General features: G+C 40.5%; 1 protein-coding gene across 2 annotated transcripts in view; it reads right to left on the bottom strand.

Annotated features, from left to right (window-relative positions):
• Positions 1–4,200, bottom strand: part of trim2a (tripartite motif containing 2a) — a 28,228-nt gene extending 24,028 nt beyond the window's left edge. Inside the window, exons 1-2 of one of the 2 annotated variants that reach the window (XM_031560492.2) lie at positions 3,904–4,200; positions 1,957–2,027 (exon numbers count right to left, since the gene is read on the bottom strand). The gene's annotated coding sequence lies outside the window, so the exon portion shown is untranslated. Of the gene's footprint in view, positions 1–224; positions 1,927–1,956; positions 2,028–3,903 lie in introns of those variants that run through there. The other variant, XM_031560494.2, reaches the window with a different exon arrangement.
• Between the last annotated feature and the right edge of the window lie 2,409 nt (positions 4,201–6,609).

The following is a 6,609-nucleotide window of genomic DNA, read 5'->3' on the forward strand; positions in this document are numbered from 1 at the left end:
AGCATTACCTCTTCATTAATCTAAGCATGTGCGACAAAATCCACAGCGGGACGTCATCAAAAGAGTCAGTTTAGATTGTAATTTAACACACAAACAAATGACCAGTTACTCAAATCGTGCAATAGATAGGTCTACTCAGTTCAGTCATACCCTTAATTCACAAATGTTTTCAAACTCCCAGACGAGTCTTAGGGAAGGCAACAGAATGAACTACCGGTACTTACTCACACTAGTGTCCTTTCTGTGTTTACGTATGGCAGCAGATGTCCTAATTAATTTCGCTGTATTCGCAGTGCGTTCTCGTCGAGATGTGCAGCCAAGAAACCCGTGCCGGGGACTAGGTGGGGCAGCTGTTTCTTTCATCCGTGCAACGAGCATACTAGCATACTTTCCCCTTCACCACGGTTTTACCGCAGTCACACGAAGCATTTACACAACGAGGGTCCCCCAGCGGGATAGACATGCATTAGTGCAATCCTCTTTCAAAACATTATCAATTATTTAGGTTTTTGTGATCTCAGCAAAAAGTATCCATAAGTAACTCAGTTGTGTAGTTCACATTGTTTGACGGCAAAGTTCACTTCACTTTTTGTGGCAAATTGTTTTGCACGTGTATGACTAAAATAGAATGTCTTGTTTTGCCTTATGCATTATAAAGCAACTACTATTTATGGAATTATTCTCATGTAAAATGTAGACCCTGACCCCAATTCAAACTCTCTCAAACGAAAGGTGAACCTGTGACCAGATTGATAAAATATAGAATACATACTGTGTTATTGTACAGGCCCTATTCATGTTTTTGCTGATAAGCCATTATTTCAGCTTTTATAGGTGAAAGATTTCGAATAACATCAGTACATAGGAGTGCTTTTCAGACACCTCTGTAGTACTTGGATGAGATACAAATATTTGAAATCAAATCTCACTGACCAACGTACACCCTCATTTCCATTCCACCCGCCTCTCTTGGGCATCAGACGCTTTGCATGGCCCACGTTACCAAGGGAACCCTCCCTCATCCCTCCCTTTCCTTGGGGAGGCTGTTCCCAAAGCAACTATACATTATGCATCAGCCCATGAAAGGCTTTTCAGAAATAATAAAAAAAAACGAAAGGAAAAAGGGGGTGGGTGTGTACCCCTCTGATTCAGCTCACTAGAGTGAACATCATTCCAGCCCTCAGATAGGCTACATTGAAGTCTTTGAGAAAGGAATCTGAAAGCAAACTTTTGATTGGGCCTCTCCCTTTTGTTGCGCTCTCAATCTCTCCGTCAACAGAAATCCATGTACACAATACTAATACTAGACATTTTGAAGAGCTGAAAATACTTTCTGTTGACCAGATAACCGGCATCACTTTTTACAACGTGACATCACCTTTTAGTTATGTTTGTAGATGCCATACCCAAGAGGCACCGTGGGCCCGCAAAGTCCACCTGCCATCTTTACTCTTGGCATACATCCCCACACAACACTACACCGTGCGTTCAACTTAGATTGGTCCTCTCCTCTCTTTCTTCCTTGCTCCATGATAACTGTATTGCGAGAAGTCTCGCTTTGAGTTTTGTAAGAAAAAACGATTTGGTTGACTGTATTATGAGTGTCACTTATGAGTACAGTTTTCCCTTTCAACTCCAGACTCCTCAGTGCTTCTCAGCTGAGAGAGAAATCCCTCTTTAAAGTAACTCTTTATACAAATAGCGGCTTTGATCAGTGCTATTAGAACTTGCTTAAAGTGTCGCCGAAAGCTTGAAATGTGGACTATGGGACAAAAGTATTGATGTTAAATGTTGGCATTTAATGATTCGTTTCATTAGGATTATTCAGTGGTACAGAAGACAAACAGGCTGTGAGGATATAAATAAATAATGATTTGTTATTGATGCTTGACACATGCCTTACACAATCATCATCAGTGTTAAATGCGGTTGATGAAAAAAAATACTTTTCCTTACCCCATGATTAATCCTTATTTTGTCTTCCAAATGTGAATTAAGGAATCTGTCTCAGGGAAGTCAGTGTTGATCTGTAATTCAAGACAAAAGCAGGATAAAGCACACAGGAAATAAATAAGATACATGGGGCTTTTGCTGGACCCCACACCTGACTCAAATAACTGTTTACATCTGTGACCTCATGTGGTCCATTGACGTTGATCATGTACAGTAATGATATTTGTAGTATTTTGTATCCTTGTACTATATATGTATAAATTAATACCACTGATCAACTTCAACAGTTAATCCACTTATCGTGTAGAACCAGGATACAAAAACACTCTTGTAAAAAAGCACACACACACTCCCACTTTGGGGATCCTAAAGCACACACACACTCACCCTTTGGGGATCCTAAAGCACACCCACACCCACACCCACACCCACACCCACACACACACTATGGGGATCCTAAAGCACACACACACTCACCCTTTGGGGATCCTAAAGCACACACACACCCACACACCCACTTTGGGGATCCTAAAGCACACACACACACACACACTCATCCTTTGGGGATCATAAAGCACACACACACACACACTCATCCTTTGGGGATCATAAAGCACACACACACGCACACTTTGGGGTTCATAAAGCACACACACACTCACCCTTTGGGGATCATAAAGCACACACACACGCACACTTTGGGGATCATAAAGCACACACACACGCACACTTTGGGGATCATGAAGCACACACACACACACACACCCACACTCACACTTTGGGGATCCTAAAGCACACACACACACCCTTTGGGGATCCTAAAGCACAATTCCTCAGAGATTTTTCAAGGGAAAACGTTCAGCAGCCCCCTGGACTGAGCCTCTTAAATCTAATCATTGCGGCCACTTCTGACCTCCACTCGTTAATCCACTGGCCAGGTGGAGTAAAACCCACCGCTAACTCGTCCTTAAATGAACACCACTTAGCATTGCTGCTAACCAATATATGGATAATGGGTTGTACTCTATGTATGTATGGACTAAAGTGCTTAACCAGACTCCGAACTTCAAACAGCCTAAACCCCTTATTCAGGGTAGTATGAGAGCGTTCTGTTCCTGTCACCTTTAATGACAGTGGTTTCACTCTTCTCATATAAAAGGGAAAGCCTCGACTCAATCTCTCTATAATGATGAGTAAGAAGGCACTCTCTAACTCTCTCAAACCTCCTCTGCCATCTTTGTCTAAGTTGTGCTAACATTCATCACATTCATTCATTCATTCATTCATTCATTCATTCATTCATCACCTCTGTGGCTCAATTTAGTTATAATCAAGTGAAGCTACAATGACAGCACACTCTGCATGTACTGCTGATTTATGAATTGATGAAGTTAATATAAATATTATATATACGTCAGATGAATGCAATATACAGTATTACATAATGAGTGGATCAGTGTCGCTCGCCTATGGTTAACAGCATTCTTTTAGTCGGATAAAACATCACAACAATTGTCTATAATAGGATATACACTACAGAAAATATAATACATTGATTTTACATCTGTAAGCTTCACATCTTTGTATCTCAGTAAAAGGAACTTGATAAATAACGGTTCAGAAAACATGTCCAAAAATGAAATTACATAATTGCCTTCTGAGGTGTACAATTTCTTAAATAAATGAGGATGGAAGCACTTTATAAATGCATGACAGAGTCTGACTCAGTAATCTGATATGACAGGCCACTACAGGGTGCCTGACAGTCCAACCATGGAAGACAAGCGTAGCAATGAAAGACTCAAGACTTGACTCAACAGTTTTAAAAGAGGTAAAAAACAGAGCGGAGGAGACACTGACACTTGTGTATGTGTGAGTTTTCATGTAGAAGAGAGAGGAAGTAAATCATTTGCCACAGGTGTCATTACACTTAAATTATGTCAGACTCACCTGTCGTGTAAAGTGTGTCTCTTATTTTCATTCAGACTGTTGCTGCTCCCTGCTTGCCCTGGTTGTGCTGCGACATGTCCTGTACATCTCACAGCCTCAACAACAAAGGAACCTGCTCGTGATCAATGACTGGCTGTTGAAAACAGATGGATCAATCCGTCTATAATTGCTACAAGTTGTATACAGCGCGCAATGCATTGAAAAAAGTAGCCATAGTTTCCAAACTTCCTCTGTCTTCCCAGCGTCGGCTGCTGGTTCCTCACCTTGGTCGGCTGACCTGGCTGAGACATCTACTATCTCCGCGCTCCGAGCACACTCCTCTGCTGAGAGATTAAGAGGGATTAGGAGCTAATCCTACAGCCACGAGCAGAGAAAGTTTATCCACAGATCAGTGAGACTGAGCAAATGTAAAACTCTTTACGGCCTCAGACGGAAACAGGTCCCACAATTGCTCCAAATATCTGCACAACCCTAAACACAGGGATGTTTACTTGTCCTCATTTTCAAGTATTTGAGTGTATTTCAGTCTGCACTATCAAACCAGGTTATCCTATGGCATGTAGTCATTAGAGCAATGAAGATTTTCTTTCATGAAACCTCCACTTACCATCTTGGTATAGTGACAATAATGAGGTCTAATGAGGTAAGAAGGAACTATCATTACTGACAGCAATGAACTCATGTAGTGTGTGGCCAGCAGAGATTAGTCTTCAATCCTGCTCCTTTTAAAAGGGCTGAGATAGAGGTTCAAGATGCAGCACCAAGATAACACTGAACCATGTAGAACTATTTATGTCATGGTGCACCTTAATCAGTATATGAAACTATTTAGGAACTATAGAGAGTGTACAACATATAATGCAGATTGCATTAATGCTGTGTAAATAATGTGATTATATTTGATCATATAATGTACAAATTAGTCATTTCATATAAGAATGTTTCACACATGCAATTTGTCCCTGAAAAGTTCCTGAACATTGCCTTCATGAGGTCATGTACTGTATGAATGGGAACAGGGCTCAATATTCAGGGAAATCTGCCTGTATGGCTGTGTTGTGAATGACAGCAGTAACATTGCAGGGACAAGCACGTGAATCCATCTGCCGCCATCTGCTGGACTGTCCCTTGCCCCATCTTTTCCGGCAATGCCAAGTGTGAAAAGGCGCCAGAGCGAAATGTCCCTGAATGTAGCTGCACTGCATGTATGAATATTGAAACATCACTAGCGGTGCCTGAAAGGTTATTCCAGTAATTTACCAAGAACAATGTGTGAAACAGGCCTACTAGTGATTGCCGGTGTGTTGCTGCCCCTATGTGGTGAGAAACATGTATAACATGAAGTTAAAGGGACTGCACCGCAGTATCATATCACAGGGTGCCGGTCTCAACTTTCAGCTAAGGCAAACTGAGAGTACACTACTACGCTATTCTTTCTATTCATTATGGAGTGTGACATAAAAATCAGTTATTTTTTACTTCATGTACAGACAAAAAGATTCTGAATACATGGACCATAACTGTATTATATGTAAGGGATAATATATAGTCCACTGGTCTTTATCGGAAAATAAATCGCGACGGGACGAAGCGAACCTGGAAGCAGAGCGGAACCATATAAAACAACGGAATGGTGCACAGCACAGGTGATGAATCAAGTGACAGTCCACCATACTGTATACAGTACTTATTTGTTTGGTGTTATGGCATTTTCATGACAGTTTTAGCTAATGTAAGCCACTGTATGGTGTATAGTTCGAGGTCGATGTCCCCATTATGTCCTTGACATTTCTGCTTCCTGAATGCAGTGTTTCTGTTTCCCATTATGCCCTACTATGAACAAAGGTTTGAAACATTTGCTTATTCTCTTTCTTTACATTTGTGGTATGAGTCAGGCATTACTTCATGCATATTGTGTATTAGGTCTACTGTCCATTGTTATAGCCGACAACCTAATAAAACATGTTTCCTTGTAGTGTTTCCTTAGTTCCTTACTTCATGCTACAGTAACATTGCTGTACTCATAGAGATAATTGATGTAGACATGGTGCTGTTTTACTTTGGTTACAACCAGAGAGTGGCATCAGTGTCTGAGCCTCAGACAGAAAGAGCTTGTTGTTGTGCAGAGCAGAGCACAGCATCATGAAAACCTATAGGGAGTCCACGATATGTAAACTTAAAAATGATTTGAAATACTCAGTAAATAATGAATTGTTATGACCGTGCCTTATGTACATATACACATGTTACACTGTTTTGTTCATGGTAAGACAGAAAAATGTTTCTCAGGAAAGGTTTATTCATTTTTGAACACAGCACAAATGAGTCTGCAGCGTGCAACTGTGTAGAGATCTGATGTTGATCTGATGAGGTTGCTGTCTAGAAAAAAAATATTTAAGCCAGTTTAAGACACATTCTGATTACTGACCATTACACACAAACCACACAAGACTTAACGTTAGCACTAAACTGCTGTTCCATTGTCAAAGTGCTTGACTGATCTCAAAGACAGTAATGATTGAAATTGGACTTAATAAATCAGAATAATAAAAAATAATACATTCTGAAAATGACGTAGAAGGGGTGGAAACAACACAATCAACAGCGGTTTCAATTGCAATTGAACAAACACATACATTTACATTTTAAGTTCAAACTTAGAGGGTCTCAGAGGGTGTAAGACTATAGTTAACTGATTTATTTTCA

Source organism: Clupea harengus, chromosome 22 (genome assembly GCF_900700415.2).
Source record: "Clupea harengus chromosome 22, Ch_v2.0.2, whole genome shotgun sequence".
Lineage (NCBI taxonomy): Eukaryota > Metazoa > Chordata > Actinopteri > Clupeiformes > Clupeidae > Clupea > Clupea harengus.